Below are 18,651 nucleotides of genomic sequence, written 5' to 3'. Positions count from 1 at the left end.
TCCCACATGACATGGGCTACTAGCTGACCCCAGGGCCCCGGGTTTCCCATTAACACTCCACATAGTGTCTTGATAACCTTCCTCATTTTTGCTGAACTTTTACCTCTGCTGAGATCCTTTCACCACCAAAGGGCATCTGTGAGGCGTGATGGTTGCCGGCGGGGGTCCTAGCTGCACCCCCAACAGGCTGGGTGCTCTACCCTTTAAGGGCTATCACTGGGGAGACAAGGGGTCTAGCCTCTCAGAGCTCCCAGGAGATGAGCTGGTGCCTGGCAAGAGTAAAGCACCACCAGCAGCAGGGAGTTACCTTTTTATAGAAAAACTACCCAGAGGGCTTCAAAAAGGCCCAAGGCTCCGGGAAAGGCCCAGCTGGTCCTTCAGCTCCAGCCCTGAAATTCAAATTCCCTCCCCAGCTGGGGAGGGGGGGGGGGGGGGGGGGGGGGGGAACAATCCCTGATCAGACAGGGGCTGTCTGATAAATGGCACACCCCTTTCCCTTCTTCCCTTCCTATCTCTCCCCTGCTTCCTCTGCCTCTTTGCTCTCCCTCCCCTCTCCTCCCTCCTCCCTCCTCTTTCCCCTCCTCCTTCTGCCTGTTCTCACCCTTCTTCCTTTGTCCCCTCTTCTCCCTTCCTCCTCTCCCCTCCCCACCCCCAGGCAGAGAAGCTCTGCTCTGAGCTGAGCACCACACCTTGCCCCTCCTGGGCTGGGGGAAGGCAGGTGCTTTGCCATTGACCCAGCACTGTAACCTCTGGTTTACACCACAGAATCACCTAAGCAGCTTTTAAAGAATATTGGTGCCAGGCCGACACAGAGCCTTTTGTGGGGCCTGGGCGTTCTGATACACCAGGAGGGTTGGAGATCACAGGACCGACTCTGGTCCGGCCTCCTCCAGCCCTAAAATGAGATGCTGGAGCCAGGAATGAGAACTGCCTGTCCTGGAGCATTGCTCACCCCAGGCCAAACTCAGTTTAGGAATGAGGAGATGAAGCCTCAGAGGAGTTAACTAATTTGCCCAAAGTCACACAGCTGCTAAGTGTTAAGTCATGCTCAAGCCTTAGAGGTGCTAACTGTAAGACTAAGGAGGGTTAGTTCCAGCTCACCTCAATGTCCCTGGAGCCTAGAACACAGAAGGATTCATTGGAAAGAGGGGGCCTGGCCTATAGCTCCCTGAGTGATGTAGGGCCCTGTGGGATAGCTCCAGGCAAAGGAAGATGGAAGGAAGAACCTTCCACCTGACAGGGAGGCTCTAACAGGGACTGGTGGAGATGGGGGGGTGGGGGGTGTGACACCTCGAGAAGGGCTGTGGCTGCTGCTGCTGTCTTCCCTCCCTCCCCCTTCTTCCTAAAGAGCGTTTGGGGCCCACCCCTGGTGTCAGATTCCTGGCCTCGCACCACAGCTGTCGCCCCCCCCCCCCCCCATCCCCAGGGGCTGCTGCCTTCTAGGGCTGGAGGATCTGATCCCTCACAGCCCCACCTTCCTACCCCAGGGGATGGGACCTCTCCACTCAAAGCAGACACTAGGCCCCAAGCATTGTGTAGAGGAGGGGACAGGAGTTACTCAGGGAACCTCCCTGGAGCAGTATCGCCAAGAATAAAGGGTCTCCTCAGAGGAGAAGGAAGGGCCTGGAGGGCTGTTTGGAAGACTCCCCCCACATCCACCCCAAAGTGGGAGATGTACACTGACTTCTGCAGAACACCTGCACTCCAGGCTACTATCCCCCACACTTGGAACCTCACCTCTCAGGCACTGCTATTCGTTCCTTCATTTTTTTTTTTTTTTTTTTAAGAAAAAGGTTTGTTGGTTTGGTTTGGTTTGGTTTGGTTTAGAGAGAGAGTGAGTGCCGGCACAAGCAAGGGAGGGATAGAGAGGGGTAGGGAAAGAATCCCAAGCAGTTTTTCCCTCCATGCTGCCATCGCAGAATCCCGACGCAGGGCTCAAACTCACAAACGGTGAGATCATGACCCAAGCAGAAATCAAGAGTCAGACACTTAACCAACTGAATCACCCAGGTGCCCCTGTTCCCTCATTCTTAGTTCAATCTCCCAGGGCACGAGCCATATTGCCCAGAAAGCTCCAGGCAGGGCAGGTAGATGAAGAATTTGCCATCCTTCCTCACAAATAGTCTGGTCCTGCACAAGGCATTTACCCAACACAGTAGATTAAACAAAGCTGGCCATGCTGACATATAGGGAAGGAAGGGGGCATTGGTCTCCTGGCTATCCCAATCAACAGTAAGGCCCAATGTAAGGTGCTGGCAGATGGGCCCAACTTTGAAGCCAAACCTACTGTGTAGTTTTCTAACTAGGGGCCCCTGGGCAGGCTACCCTTGCTCTGGCCTCAGTTTCCCCATGTGTGCAATTCAGAAGATGATCAAGGGTTAGCCTTCCTCAAATGGACCAATGCTGGGGGAGGGAAGGAGCAGGAGAATGAGGACACCACCACCACCACCCCCTCCCCATGCCCCCCCCCACCCACACACACACACAGGTGCACACACATGCAGCATCCCCAGAAAAGGATCCCAGGTTGTGTCTGTTGCAGAGGCTTCCAATGACTTCCTATCAGTCCACATGCCCATGGCCCCCAGGGGTCGCTGTCAAACCAGCCTTTCCCAAACAGTCCCAGCCACCCATCATCATGGCACAGGATGGAGAGATGCAGGCACAAGGCCGGGAGGGCACATCCACAGGGCATCTGGGGAGGTGTGTCGGTGATGAACGTGCAAGGAAGGATGTGTCGGTTTAGACAGGGGGAGATGATGCAGGAAGAGAATTCCTAGCAGAGGGGACCATGTGAGCAAAGACACAGAGGTATGTGTGGGGGGGAGGGGAGGGGAATGCAGGTGAGATGAATTAGGACATTCAGATGCCTTAGCCTTGGAGAGGCTGTGGTGCCCACAACCAGGAGTAATTAAAGATAAAGGCAATATTGAGCCATAAGGAACTCCTACAACATTCTGGTTTCTCCATATGCTTTTCTGACACATCAAATATCTGACTCTCCTGCTGATACCTGAAGCACGCATTCCGCTACTGAATATTCCGCCTACTGAATAGTCCAGCTCTGAGAAGCTTGGGTCAGGGCCACAGGGGGGTTGGCTTTGAAGGCCACACTGGGGGGGGGGGGGGGGGGGGGAGGGGACTCGGGATGGGAGAGTGGCCCAGTGAACTGAATAAGTTGCAGGCTTTGGCCCTGGCTATTCTTGCCAAGGATATATCGCCGAGCCCGGACTTACTTAGCCACTCTAAGTCTCAATCTTCTTACGTGTAAAATGGGGGTAATAATAGCGGCTAAATAAAAGGGTTACTAGGATTAAGTGAAATAATATATGTAAAGTACACAGTATGCTCTGTCGTTCACTCAAAAATTGAGCAGGATACTGTTCTAGGTGCTCCGGGTTACACGACTGAACAAAACAAAGAGCACTTCTCAAGAGGGCTGCTGTGGTGAAGTGGCTATGAGCTTGGACTTGGGAGCCGTGCTGCCTGGGGCTGAATTAATAGCTGCGTGATCTTAAGCGAGGTACTTCATCTGTGCCTCAACTTTCTTATTTGTAAAATTGGTAATAGTGTAACCTCATAGGCTTGTATGACGGTGAGGTGAGGTAATTCATTTACGGTGCCTAGCACAGTGCCTGTCTTAGTAAGTGTTAGGTGGTAGTATTATTAAAAGGAGGGGCCTCACCGTCTCCCATTGCCTAGTGTGCTCAGAACCCGAGAGCCAGCGGGCCTGGGCAGCAGCGCCCCCTCCTGGCTGCCGAGAGAACGGAGTCCTCCTGTTACAGAACCTCCCTCCCTGCTTGCTCTTTGCGTCCCCACCGAAAGGGAAGCCTCAAGAATTTCGCTACCAGCCGGGGTCTACCAAGCGCCACCCCCGTGGGGGGCGGCGGAGCGGGCTCTGTGCGCTCACTTTGCCGGCCGGTAAATTAAGTCGTCTCATCTAATTCTCAAACAGCACTCGAAGGCAGGAACAGTTACTGTTTCCATTTCACCTAGGGGGAAACGGAAGCTCGGGAGGTCGAGTCCCCTGCCCCGTGCCGTGAAGCGAGGGAGGGGTGGGTCCGCCGGTCCCCAGCCTCCGCCTGGTCGCCGGGCAGCCCGCCCCAATCTCTGCGGCGTGTGCGCGCCTGTTCTGTGCGCGTGCGCGCGCCCCAAGACCAGCCCCGCGGGCCAGGAGCGCGGTCCGGAGGGTGGGGAAGGAGGGGTGCGCCCGGACCCGGGGCGCACGGGCGGGGCTAGTGCCGGGCCCCGGCCCCGCCCATCGGCCCCGCCCTCCCGGCTGCCGGGGGGCGGGGGGGGGGGAAGAGGCGGCGGAGCTGCGCGTGGGGACTCGGCGGGCGGTGAGGAGCGCGGAGCCGGAGCCGGACGCCGCCGCCGCCACAGCCACCTGCGCTGCCGTCATCAAGGTAGGGCGGCCCCGCGCCGCCAGCCGTGCCTTCCCGCGGTACGCGATGTGTGCACGCTGCGCCTCCCGGCTGCAGCGCCCTGGGAGGGATGCTGGGCTGGGCGAGCCGCGGGGGACCCGGTGGGGCGCGGGGGACGAGACTTCCAGCACCTCCGCGTGAGCTTACAAAGCACCAGCCCTCTCCAGGCCTCAGTTTCCCCACTGGGATAGCGGGCGCAATGGTGGCTCCTTCCGCGCCGCGCCGTTGGGAGAGGACGCCCTGAGGTCCATGCTCCCGACGACTGAGGGGCCGGGATCTGCACCGTTTGCACCCGCCCACCCCTCCCGCCCGCTGTGAGGGCCGCTCACCCTGGGTGTGGCGAGCCGGTCCCAACAGGCCTCCCTTGTGGCTTGGGTGCCTCTCTGGAACCCTGTCTGGACTCTCCCCCTCCTGACTAGGTGACCTGCAGGGCTTCAGCTTCCCCATACGGGAAACAGGAGGGGGCGACCGCCGGAGATCCCTATGGAGCCCGCCTGGGCGTGCAGGGTGGGGCGGTCAGTGTCGGCCCGCCAAGTCGGCCTTGCTGGGGGGAGGCCTCACTGGGGGGCGATGGGACCATCAGCTGCAGACTTGCCTGGGCTAGACCCATGAACCAACCTGGATTTAGATAATGGAGTGGCACGTCCTCTTCCCCTTCCATTGCCCCACCAGGTATGCTAGGGCTGGATCACGTTGGTGTGGGGGTGGGGGGGACCTCAGAGGCGTGACAGTGCCAAGAGAGCTGTGTCTGGGTGGGGTTGGGTCTGGGACAGAGTATGTGTATGAAGGACTGTGGCTCTAGGCTTTCCGGGTGAAAAAGATCTCTGGCCTCTGGCTCAGTGGCTCGGTAAGATCCCCTCTGGAAGGTCTTGCTTCCCCATTGCACACCTCTTATGATGGGGATCTTACTAGCTGTAAACAGCAGGAAGCTTCTCGTCCTGCTCTGGGCTTACAGATCACATCTTACTCCTCTTCCTCCACCCTGGGAGTATCATTTGGCTTAAATCTGCTCACTTCCAGGCTGACCAGCCCCAGGCCCAGCACTCTTTCTGTTGCCAGAGCCAAAGCGCGCAAAGGCAAGAGGCAGGAGCTGAGGTGTCTGCCCAGAGCAAGTAGTGGTCAGCCTGGGGCGTGTTCAGAACCCGCCTGCATCAGGACTGGAATGTGTCCCCTGCATTCCCTGCACTTCTAGAGCACCTTTGGGTTAGCAGCTGCCTTAGAGGTCTGGAGTGAGAGGAAGGGCCAGAGAAGCCCCTCTCCAGGCCTCCCTGCCTCCAGTGCCTCTTCCCCATCTTCTCCTGTTGCCTGCCCTGACTGAAGGAGTAGTTTCTGAGAACCACGTCTGGTCTCTCTCATCCACTTCGTGACCTAGCCCCCGCCCAAGAGCTTTCTTACTGCCAAAAGTAAGGAGAGGCTGCCTGGGCAGGTGGTGAGCTCTGTGTCATCAGAGGTATGTGAGCAGAGACTGGATGAGCACTTGCTGGAGTTGAGCTACCTTTGACTGCAAGTCTGAGATTCTCAGGCCAACTGAGAGTGACCATGACTGTGCCTTCTGGTCATGGTGGAGCCTCACAGAACCTGGAGCTAGACCACAAATGAGTATTATTACCCCCTTGTAAAAACAGACTAAGTATATGTGCTGTCACTCGAACATAGCTCCAATGCACACACTTAAGTGCTACCTAAGTCTCCTCTCATCTCTAGGTCTGTATGATCTGGGCTCTGTTTTCCTGCTGAGCTAGTGCAAAGAGGCACCCATTTTGGCCTGATTTAGGGGCATGGCAAATTCTGGCTATTAAAAAGTCATCCTATGCTAATAACTAAAAATGTACTGTGGAATTGTGGAATATCCAAGCGGAAAGGGATCTTAAGAGATCATCTCTCCAAACCCCTCTTTGTCTAGATAGGCATCCCCTAGCCCCAGAGGGGATGTGACTTGTCAAAGTTCACACAGCAAACTAGTAGCCAAGCCCAGGGATCCTGATTTTAAGCCCAGAGTATTTGTTTATTTGTTAGGAAACGCATACCATGTATATGGTAAGTGAAAGCAGCCTGTATTTATTCCTATAGAATTAGCAAAAATAAATGCAAAAGGTTAAACCTCTTTGTGGGGATTCTCCAGCAGCATTTAATTTTGCAGGGCAGTCTGGCAGCCTGTTACAAAAGTCTGTGAAAAGGATCCTAACTGCCCTTTGCCCCTAGACTTCTACTTTGAGGACTTTACCCCAAGGAAGTAACTATGTAGAATGATAAATGTAGTGCTGATATTTATAACAGTTTTCTTATAGTGGCGCTCTTGGTGTTTTATCTGAGGTTTAATAAACATTTCATTTGAAAAGTACAGCTTAAAAAATAGTAACACTAAAGCTTACATTGCCGGCGTCTGGCCAACGTAAAAGCAGTGTGGTCCAGAGGAGAGACCACAAGACTAACGTCGGCAGGCATAGATACCAGGATGAACTCTTCATGTACCCCACTGTGTGACCTTGAGTCAGTCCCTTTCCCTTTCTGGACCTCACTCTCCCCATCTGTGAAATGGGGTAGGTTGAGGGATTGCTGAATTTCTTTCAGCTCTGACAACCTGCCTTCTGGACCTAACAGACCTCTGTAACTGAATCCTGTATTGGAACAGTGAGCATGGTGATAACCAAAGAATGTTCTAGCCTTCCTCCCCCATCATTAAATGAATCCCCTTAGAGGTGAGCAGCTAGCCTTTTCCACCCGGGACGGGGCTTAATCCAACCTTGGACTTTTATTAGTTCTGAATGGCCAGAACCTGGATTGTTTTAGAATATAGCATAGCTTTGCTTTTACTTTCTTTGCCAGATATCAGGGGACAGAGATTTTTCCGGAGGACCAGGAGATAATGCAGCAAGATCCTCTGTTGGCTACTTTAAGTCTATAGGCTGTGCCTGCTCTCCTTCAGACTGGATTGGAGGTGTTTGCAGTCCCACCTAGTATGAAGGGCCAGGAATAGGTGACTTCACTTTTTGGACAAACATTTATGGGGTACCTACTGAGTACTAGGTCTTGAGGTGCCCCCCAGAGTCCTGCAGGCTGCCATGAGAAATATATTAGGTTGAACTATGTGAAATGGCCAATATCTGCCTGCTTTTGACTTACAAGAAATGGCAATTTCATTCACTTCAGCCTAAATGGAAAAAGAGATCATTGAAGAGCACTGTGCTCCCTGCCATAATCGAGAGATTGGCAGGATACCGTGGAGACTAGGAAAGTATGATTTTGAGCTTGGAGATGTCCAGGAGGAAGGGCATGGGAACCTCGCCTTGAAGAATCAATAAGAGTAATAACAGCTAGTATTCATTGAGTACTTACCACTGGCCTGATTCTCTCCTAAGTGGTTTATATTCATTCATTTAGTTATTCAACTGTTCTTTTATTAAGCATCTACATTGTGCTAGGTATTCTCTGGGGTAGGAGCAGGAGTCTTGATCGTAAATAAAATAGACCAAAAAATCTATCCTAAAGAAACCTAAAATCTAATACAGAAAAAAGACACAATGAGCAAAAAGTAAAGCAGCAGGTGATAAGTGGGACAGGACAAGTAAAACACAGAGTATGTTTCGAGTGTGTGACAAGGAATGGAAGGAGGGGGTTGCGATTTTAAGTAGGGTGGCTGGGAGGATCATTGAGAAGGTAACTTTTGGGCAAAGTCTGGAAGGAGGTGAGAAAGTGAGCTGGGCTGATTTCTGGAGGAGGAGCCATCCAGGTGGAGGGAACAGCCAGTGCAAAAGCCCTGAGGTAGGACCATGCCTGGTATGTTCATGGAAGAGCAGACTAGAACAGAGTGACAGAAAAGACAGAGGAGACTGGTAAGAGGCACCACTGATGGTCAGGTTGTGGACCCTGCCCTGTACATCAAGGAATCCTCTAAGTTTGTGAGGGGGTGGGGGGTGGGTGTTGTTAAACAAATAGGCCTAAGTAAACCGTAGGGGTTTAACAAGTGGGGCTCAAACTCACGACCCTGAGATCAAGAGTCACATGCTCTCCCGACTGAGCCAGCCAGGTGCCCCAAGGGGGGGTACTCTTTTACTCCTTTTTTCAGTTTAGAATACACAGATACAGAGACATTAAGTAGCTTGCTAAGACAGTGTCTCACAAAGGAGCTAGATCTTTTAGTAGAGGGCATTGAGGAGCCATGGGAGGCCAAGGCAAGAGCATGGCCAAATTTGAGTGTCAGTGCGATTCCTCTGGGGTACAGAGAGAAGGCTGTGGAAATAATCCAGACCCAGGGTGATGAGTTGGGCCCCGGCAGTGAACCAGTGAATGTAGGGGCAGAGGATCCGCGAGCTCAGTGCTGGGAGTGAGAAGGGGGGCCCAGCCCAGGTGAGCAGGAGGAGGAGGAGGAAGCCAGGCTGGTCCTAGGCTTATTTATGTAATAAACATTTAATAGCACTTCTTATGCTCTAGGTACCATCTAAAATTTGACATACATTAACTCATTCAATCCTCAAAGCATCTTAGAGGGTAGATGGTCTCATTATTATTACTACTTTTTAAAATGGGCATATTATATTGTCAATAAAGTTAATTTACAAAGAAAGTATATTTGTTTTTTTCTATCATAAATACTTGATGGTGATGGAGAATTTAGAAAAAAAGGAAAACAGAAAATAAATTACTCATATCTTCTCTTTTCATCTCAGGTAATCAATATAAATATTTTGGTGTATTTACTTTGTCTTTTTTCTACCACTATCCCCATTTTACAGATGAGGACACTGGGGCCCAGAGAGGCTGGGCAGTTTGCACAGAGTACGACATTTGAACACGTGTCATCGGACTACAGTGTCCAGGGTCTTAATCACTGTGCTGTGCTACCTGGAATGTCAGTTGGGGGGTTCCACTGAGACACACGCACCCCACACTCACCCCACCCCAGCATATTTCACAGATGGGGAAAGTGAGGCCCAGTGAAAGGCAGGGCCTTGCTCAGCATCTCTCACCCAGTTGGGAGCAGATATGTGAGGTCCCATTCGAATAAGAAATAGGATGCTGAGAACTTGTGCAGGGTTGATGTGACAGCTGCCTTCAGCCTGGCCTTGAGCCCAGAGCTTGCAGGGGGCTGGCAAGCGGCGTGACCCTGCCCAGAGGGAGTGCCGAGGACTGCCAGGGCAGGCCTGTGTTCCCTGAGCTCAAGAGTCTCATCCCTCCAGCCGGCCCTGGATGGGAGGTGGCCAGGGGATGGGGAGGGAGAGGCTGGGGCTGTGCCAGGCCTGCAGGCCCCCTGGGAGTTGTCTCTTGTACTCTGACTGTGCATTTATTTCTGGCTCTGGTGCCAGCAAACTCCTGGGGCCGCCCGCTGCTAGGGATGCAGTCCTGGCATCCAGTCCCAGCACAGCTACCAGGTGAGCCTTGGGCTAGGGGCTTGCCCACCCCGCCCCACCTGCAAACCAGCATCATAATGGTGCCAGCTGCAGGATGAAGTGAGGTGTCGATGGAAAGTGCGGGCACACGGAGGTGCTCAGTAGATGGCCAACCGCTGTTGCTATTTCTAAGGCTACCCCAGGGTGTTGGCTCAGGCTGGGGAATTGAGCCTGCCCCAACCAGATCCCCCTCCACGACACTCCCCTTCACACCTGGCTGAACCAGGTAAGGCCCAGCCAGCGCACGAGGAGACGGAAATGAACCTCGGGCAGTGGCTTGGAGTCCAAGATTGCAGACAACAAAAGACGCAGTGGAACGAAAGAAGCCATACCTCTGAGGAGGGAGACCTGACCGGGCCAGTAACGTGCTCTGTAGGCAAGTCCTGACCCTTCTTTATGCCCCTTGTTCTCACCCATAAAGTGAGGAGAGTATTTCACCCCCCCTCCTGGAAACCCAGGAGCTGTGGGCCCTCAAAGGGGCATCTGACCTAGCCTGGGATGAGGCCGGAGGTGGGGAAGGCTCCTGGAAGAGGTGATGTCTGAGCTGGGTTGTTAGTGGGATTAGAGTCAGCCAGACTCTGGAGGGGAGGAAAGCAAAGAAGGTCATTGGGTAAATGGCCCACCTCTCTGAGCCTCAGTCTCTTCATCTGTAAAATGGCTCAAATGTCAATACCTGCTTTGCCTAATTTTTAGGGTGGTTGTGAGTCTCAAAATTGGATAAAGAGCATGGAAGTGCTTTTGAACTATAAAATGCCCCAAGCACCTGTTCATTGTTCTTTATTGTGATGTCTGGAGCCCACTGGGGTTAGGAAGTACAGGGCCAGCATCCTTCGGGGTCTCAGAGGACATCTGGTCTGTTTTAACAGGCCTCCAGTCGAAGTCCAACAGGGACAGACAGCTTCCGTTTACCTCGCACCCCTTGATTTAAGAGCTCAAGAGTATTTCTGTACTGGGGTGTGGCTTTGCTTCCAGGAGGCCCGAGGGCAGCCGTGACCCAATCACAGCCCTTTCCCATCGAAGGGGGACAAGTATCTGCAGAAAGCCATGAGGCCATGAGCATGGGCCGGGCCTCGGGGACCTGGCTGAGGTGGACTAAGGCACCTGCCAAGGGAAGGGATGGAGGACAGGGGAGTGCCGTGAGATCACTGAGAAGAAACCCGTCCATGTGGAGGGTGGTCTGCAAGGTCGCGTTAACTGGAAAAGCAAGGAAGAGAAGTGTGTGTGGGGACTGAGCCTGTTAGGGTTTGAATGTGGGAGAAGAATATATCTGTGCACCGTGACTACGGATACAGATGGACACACATCAAGCTGGTTGATTATCACTCTCACTTTTGTCTTTTCTACATTTGAAATTTTTATGTGCTATTTGACATTCATTTCTAGAGCAATTTGTCTGTATGTAATATATGTTACAATATAATGTAGATAGTATAACAGTCTGACCTCACCAGGCTGGAGGGTTTACTGAGGCACCCAAGGACTTGGATGAGGCCTGAATCACACCCCCCTGCTGGCCTTCTAGGACAGTTGAGAGCAGAGTCCAGGGATGGCTTGATGAAGGAGTCACAGAAGAAGAAGTCTCTGGGGTAGGTTCCAGGATTCTTTGGGACAAAGACTGGGGGTTTTAGGCAGCCGTAAGCACTGTTAGGACTGTGACCAGACTGCACAAGCCAGGGACCGCAGGCTACATCAGCAGGAGCACAGGGTCAGATCCAGAAAGGTTAGGATTCTACTGGAGTTTGGGCCACCCCCTGAGTGGGACCGGGACAGCAGGGACAGATCCGGAGGGCCAGCTGGCTAGGGAGGGGCCTATCTTCAGAGTTTGTGATGCTTCAGGGCCCCGCCTCAGTATGCCAGACCCCAGCAGACCCTTTTCCCTCAATGATGCACTTTCTTGGTCTTTGGTCCATGGGGCGCTCACACACCTTCCCATCTCTTTGCAAAGGAAATAAACTAAGCTATTGTCATGTTTTGTTAAATGCACAGTACCTTCTGTTATGAGATATACCATTATTTTAAAATCCATTAAGAATGAAAAACAGCAGACAGTTAAACTATAAATTGCATCCCAGTTTCAGAGATGTTACATGTTAAAAAACTGTGTGTCTTAGAATCAATTAGATATGACATGCAGGAGGCCCCAAACTAGGCTCTTAATGTGCATGTATCCATTTAATCCTGTATCAACCTCCTGGCTAGATAGTTTTGCCCTCTTTTTACAGATAAGAAGACGGGTCCCAGAGGGGTCCCAGAGAGGTTAAGTGACTTTTGCAAGGTCACACAGCCACTGGGATCTGAACCCTGCTCTAACTAGACTCCATCACCTTTTCCTCATCCCACCCCACAAAGAAAAGGCTCCTGAGTCCTGGCCCTTGAGAAAAGAAAGTGTTCACACTGCACAGTAAACATATTCCAGTTCAGAAATGCCCCAGTGGACTGGTCATTAACGCCCAGGGCTATGAGTGATGGGGGAGTCCTAGAGGGGAACTCGGGAGATAATGGACAGGAAAGAGCTTTGAGAGCTTTTTGGCTGGTTCATTAGCCTCCTCCTTGTTACAACCATTACCAGGAGGAGTAGGTTGACCTATGGCCCACGCGCCTGGAGAAAGACCACTGAGACCTGCCCCACACAGATTATCCTAGAGTCTCTTTCTACCCAGAAAGGCCCATTCGTTCATTTCCTACAAAGTTATTTTTCAATTAACTTTTTTAAATGAGATCTTTATTCGTGTATTGGTTACTGAGTGCGAGGGATACGGAGCAGAGCAAAACAGACATAGGTATTGCCCGGGTAGGCTCACAGACCAGAGAAGATGAGCAGTAATCCTAAAGTCCCACAAAACCTGGAACAGGTGCCTGGGGGAGAAGAGAGGGTATCAAAGCTTGCCGAGCCAAGAATGTGTGTAATTCAGGGTCACTGCAGAACGCTATTCTAAGGGAAGGACTTTTGAGCTGAGATCTGAAGGATGAATACGAGTAATCAGGTGGAGGTGGGAAGGGGAGCATGCTGGACAGAAGAAACAGCCCCGAGGCTGAAGGGGGTGGACCTTTGAGGAATTAAGAGCACTGAGTGTCTACAGCTCTGATTCCTGGGCACAGGAGGCTGGAGAGGTGGAGTGGGCCAGACCCTTTGGGTCCTGGAGTAATGGCCATGGAGTGGCATGCTCAGATTGACATCTTTGGGGGGAAAAATGATTGGTAGGTAAGACTAAGTGCGCAGGTGAGAGCAGCTGGTAGCAGTGGGAGTGGAGATAAGTGGATGGTTTAAAAGGTTTGGGAGGGGTGGCATTAGTGATGGATTGGCTCTGAGTACAAGGAGGAGGAGGCCACACAGGCGACCCCTGGGATCTGGCTGGCCTGGCTGCACCCTTGCCCTCACAAGACCTGGCTTGCAGAGGAAGGGCCCTGGAGAGAGAAGAGCTGCGCTGGGAAAGCCGTCACCCCATTTGGCACTTCCTGTTTGGGTTTTGTCTGTTTTTTCCCCAGCCCTAAGTAGGTATGCTGGTTTGTCCGGCACCAGAGTTGTGCCGGATAATGGGGAAAGAAGTCAGCGGGGGGGGGGGGGGGGGAGGTTTCAGGGTGAGGGTGAGGTGATGGGCCATGGCACCTGTGGGAGGAGAGAGGAGGAGACAGGTGGGGAGGAGGTAGAGCGGGGCCAGTGACGGGTCATCTCTCAGGTGCAGGCTGTAGGACGGTGTCCCGCATTACTGGGCACAGGAAGCAGGCGTCATGGCAGATGGATGTCCCATGGCCCAGACACCATCCCGGGAGCTGGCCTTTCAGAAACGCTGGATCCAAGCTTGGTGGCAGAGTCAAGGCAGAGCCAAATGGCTTATGTCTCTCTGGAGAGCGGTCTGTGGTCCCGGGCTCTCTCCTTGGGCCTGAACCAGCACCTAACAGGGGTGCTGACGAAGGCCTGCTCACATCTGGCAGGTGACAGGAGGCTGAAGGTGGGGAGGTTGTGGCCAGCAAGGGGGCACTCGAATTAGTGACTATGGAAGCGGGTGGCACATTTTCACATGATGACAGAGTGCAGGGTATGGCCAAGAGAAGGCGTGACTGAGGACAAGGAAAGAAGGTCATTTGGAGATGATATGGTCCTTGTACAGGGGGAGACTGAGGCTGGAGAGGATCTGGGACTTGTCTGAGGTCACACAGCGAGGAAGTGGCTCTCCTGGTGTGCTGTGCTGTGGGTCCCAGATTTCAGAGGGTGGTTCCTTTCCTCGGTCCTCCACGGGGAGACTGCTGCTGAGTCTACACCCTGGGCTGGGTGTCAGGAGGCCTAGGCAGGGGGTCGTGGCCAGGCAGGAGGGAAGGTGTGCGGGGAGCCTCTGAAAGAGGGAGCAGCTAAGCTGAGCCTTGTAGCAGCTGAACGTGCAGAGAGGAGGGAGGGACTTTTTGGCAAAAGAAGCCGCACAGGCCGAGGGCTGGCGAAGGGGCGGATACTGAGCCTATTGGGGATGTAGCGAACATACGGTCCAGTTTGGCTCAGTCTAGGGAATAGTATCAGGTACTGGCCAGTTGCCAAGGGCAGGGAGGTGGGAGCAGCCTGCCCTGGCAGGGAGGAGTGTTTTTTCATTGACACTGTTTAGAGTTGCAGGCATATCATGATAATAAAAAGTCAGACTTTTAGTCGGTCTTATTGTTTTTAAGTTCTCTATAGAAAATGCACCCCCTATTGTCTGCACCCAGGCCTACTGCCCTTGTCCCCCCCATTTTCTCTCCCCACCTTGCCCCACCTCTCTTCTGGGTTTACCCCTCAGATCTCAGCTTTGAATGCCCAACTGAGAAGCCACTGAAGGTTTTGGAATAGGGGATGCTTCCGTCTCATGGTAGCCCAGGGAGGACTCAGCATAGGGGAAGTCAGAGAGAGGGATTAGAAGGACAGTCTGGAGGAGGCAAGAAGGTTATGGGAGGTGGGGAGGATGAGAGTAGGGGGGAAGAGAGCCGTAGAGACAGGAGCGGGATTTCAGGCATGCCCCAGAAGGCCCAGGACCCAGATCCACAGCTGTCTGCCACCACACCAGGCCCGGGCGGGCACACCTGGGGGGCCACTGGGCTGCAGAGGCTCCAGGTCCTGCGGTATCCAGGGCTGTAGCTAGCAGTCAGAGGCAGAATTCTCAGGCTCCAGATCTCAGCCCCCTAAACAAAACCTTCCAGAGTGTAAGGACAGAAGTAACACCCCTCAGGGGCTACTACCCAGCCTGCAGATGTCAGCAGGACCTCATGGGGTACCCAAACAGCAGTCCGTGAGCTGGGTTTGATGGGTCCCATTTCACAGATGCAGAACCAAGGCTTCAGACTGAGACAGAGTAACTCCTGGAACCGTGGCCTGCCGACAGCAACACGTCCCTCCGTTGTGCCAGCACTTGTGACTTTGCTGGGACGCACTCCACCCTCAGAGCCAGCAAGTGATTCATGCCACAGGGGACACAACTATAGAGGGCTGAGAGGTGCAGGGACCTGCGAATGGCCCAGTAAGAGGCTGGACTGTGGCCAGGGCAGGGAAGCATCCAGTGTTAGCATCAAGAACTAGAGATTTGCGTTCTCTCTGGGATCTGCTACTGACCAGCCAGGTGACCTTGGACAAGTTACATCCCTTCCAGAATCCTTGTATCTTCATCTGAAATGTGAGGTTAGACCAGATGATCTCTACCGTCCTATGCAGCCTGAAAATCCTCTCTGATAGTTTCCCCAGCTTCTGTTCTGGTGGCCTCCAAAGTGAGGTGTGCATGCTCATTGGGGTGCAGGAAAAAAATAATATCTGATGGGAAAATCACTCAGCTTTGCTCATGTTTCCCAGGTTTACACCTGCTGACGCCACTCAGGGTGTCAGACAGCCTCATGCCTCATGTCTCCAGAAGTCTCGGGAGAGAGGGGGAAAGCCCTCTAAGAAAGGATGACCCCTACTCTTTGATTTGTTTTCAGCAGTTTATTACAATTAATTTAACCTGGTTAATGAATCCAGGTTAATCCAGACTAATTAATCCAGATTGGATTTATGGATTATACTAACCAGTTTTAACTAAACGAAACCTCACAAAACAGACAAGTGGTTTTAGAAGATTCCTATCTGAACAGTGGGTTGGTTGGTGGTGGTTCTAATAATACCAGTAAGAGCTGACAAGAGGTTAACCCTTGGGTTTCCAGCAAGATTCCATTGGCAGCCACAGATAAGAGGAAAAAAAAAACAATGACAAGCTAATCAAGTCTGATGAGAAGTCAGCCCAAGGTGTTTTTAAATTTGAGGGACATTATTTGAAATTTGCAGTCACTCTGATTAATGATGAATCTTGTTTCATCTGTATGTTGTGCCTCACAGTTCCCAATGGTAGTTACTCGTGTATAATATAAAATATTGGCAGGGGTGGGGACTCATTTTTTTTTCTCTTTGAAAGGAGCATATGATTAAAAAAAAAAAAAAAAAAGTCCCCCTGCTCTAACCTCCTGCTCCTTTTCTATGCAGCTGCCACTTCTCACAAACCACCACATTTGTGATCAAACTTTGTTCAAGTGGGGTGTGATTTCTCCGTTTTTCTACCCATTCCCAGGGCAGCCACCCCATGGCTACCTTTGAGCCCACGGATGCCAGCACAGGGTCTGTCTCCAGCTGGAGACATGGAAAATGTAGGGTGAGTCGATGTGCCCCGATTTACCTTTCCCACTGTGGGGCTGTTGCCGTGTTGACCTTTCTAGCAGCAAAGACTTGGGGGTCTGTCTTCTCTCCTGAACCTAAGGAGCCCCATCTTTCTTAGCCTAAACCACACACTGGAGGAATATAGCCCACATTCCAAAAGTCTGACCTCCAGGAGGGTCCAGCTAGGGTGAATGACCCCCCAGCTTCACAATTAGATTTTTCTTCCCCTGTCATCCTTGGAATTTGTCCCTCTGAGGACAGCAACACAGATAAGGAACAAAATATTTGGTGCGGTATCCAGACACAGGATCAAAGGAAACTGTTTCATGTTTTAGAGGACTCTCCTGGGCTCGGGTGCCAGAAATCTGAATCCCATTCCTGGTTCTTCCCTGTATGGATGGCCCTGGGCAAGCTGACTCAGTTTCTCTTTCTGCACCCCATGAGTTCTTGGGGTCTGGCCAGTGCTGCTATTCTAAGAAGTGAATCTGGGATCTTTGGGGGGACCTGCTCTTCTGAGTGTTTCTCAGCCGCCATCTGGAGGATTTGAGTACAGTCTGGGCTCTGAGCTGGGTGAGAGATGGAGAGCTCCCCACTGGAGCATAACGGGGAGGTGACCAAAATGGGGAGTAGTTAGGAAACTTAGCCACACAAAAACCTCCCCAACCTGAGTAGAACCATCCCAGAGGCACGTGGTCAGGGGCCTCAGATCTCTGAAGGGTTGGCGTGGGGCAAAGGCAAAGGATGTGGTTGGTGGGGCTCAAGGGATGGAAGGAGGGCAGTAAGGGAAATTGTGGATTTCCTCTTTGTAGAAGGAGGAAGTGTAACAAACAGTTGAGTTGCTCTGTCGCCGGAAGGAGTGAGCTTTCCATCGCTAGAATGGTACAAGCCAGGACCCTCAGACTTTTCAGACAGAGTGGTGTGGAAAGGGAGACAGAGCTGGGCTGGATGCCCACCTGGGTCCCTGACACTGGGCAGTCTTGAAATATTTGATCTGTTTTTTGCCCCAAATGTAATAAAATCATTTGAGAGAGGGAGTTAGTGTGCCTGGCTAGGAATTAGATTAGATAAGAATTAGAGCTTTAGACTCTAAATCAGCACGAAGCGGGTGGCAGAGGGACACAAGGCTTTCTCTGTTTCCAGACTGTGAAGATCTAATACTTAGATCTTTAAGTATTGCCACTTAGAGGAGAAAGAAAGGACACGGACGCTTTGTGTTTCTGGTTTAGTCTGTAAGTCCTGTTCACCTTATTCATTTTTGCTAAAGGTTCATTTCAATCCCTCAATACAGTCAAATACCTTAGAACAGTGCCCAGCTCACAGTGAGTACTCAGTAGAAGTTGCTATTATTACTTATTTTGAATTTATCTTGAACTTGCCATGTGCCAGGCAGTGTTCTAAGTACTTGTCAGATATGAACTCATTTCCTATTACCATCCCGCTTCATGATGACAAAACCTGAGGCCTGGAGAGGTTGATGAGCCGCCCAAGGTGTCCCAACTGGGTGTGTGGTGAGACCGGTGTTCGAGCCCAGTAGGTGGTCCCCGACCATGTCTGTCACCATCCCTGCTGCCTCTCCGTGTGGTCACATCGTGCAATAAAGAAAGAAAACACCTTTGCCTCCACTCCCCCTGCAGAGCCTCCCCAAGGCCTCAGGAGGGTGACAAGCAGGGACACACATTCCCATTGCACAGACAAGCACCAGGGCCCAGAGAGGGACAATGACGTGAGTGGGGTCACACGGCAAATGGGGGCAGAGCATCCTGGAGCGGGGCCCCTGGTCTCAGAATGTCTGTGTACCTTCCCTGCACAGAGCGGAGCTCCCAGCTGAAACCGGAGGGAGTCCCGGTTGCAGGCACTGCTCCCACAAGGAGTTTTCCTTCACCAGGAGCAGCTGGAGCTGGCTCCACAGAGGGACAGTGAGCAGGAGGGAAGTGGATGGCAAGAGCCACCCCTCTGCCCAGGGAATGGTCCTCCGGACCCTTCTTGAGAGCACCTGGGAGAGCCATGAGGCACCCTACAGCACCCCTTCTGCCCTGAGTGGCCAGGAGTGAAAGAATGTGACCTCCACTGGGGCAGGAGGACCAGCCCCACCCCCCCGACTCCCGTCAGGGAAGGTGTAGCAGAAGCAGAGGTGGAGCTGGCCAAAGGTGTGCCGAGAGCCTGGCCGTGATACCTAGGTGCTGCTGGCTCTCTTCTTCCTTTT

General features: G+C 52.5%; 1 protein-coding gene across 1 annotated transcript in view; it reads left to right on the top strand.

Moving 5' to 3' along the window:
* Positions 1–4,279: 4,279 nt before the first annotated feature.
* The window catches only part of CORO2A (coronin 2A), a 56,607-nt gene continuing 42,235 nt past the window's right edge, over positions 4,280–18,651 (top strand). Inside the window, exon 1 of the mRNA XM_040481792.1 lies at positions 4,280–4,406. The gene's annotated coding sequence lies outside the window, so the exon portion shown is untranslated. The remainder of the gene's footprint in view (positions 4,407–18,651) is intronic.

This window comes from Herpailurus yagouaroundi, unplaced genomic scaffold, assembly GCF_014898765.1.
Source record: "Herpailurus yagouaroundi ecotype Mexico unplaced genomic scaffold, PumYag 160, whole genome shotgun sequence".
Lineage (NCBI taxonomy): Eukaryota > Metazoa > Chordata > Mammalia > Carnivora > Felidae > Herpailurus > Herpailurus yagouaroundi.
The sequence above is the reverse complement of the archived record's forward strand: the minus strand, read 5'-3'. Positions and strand labels throughout refer to the sequence as shown.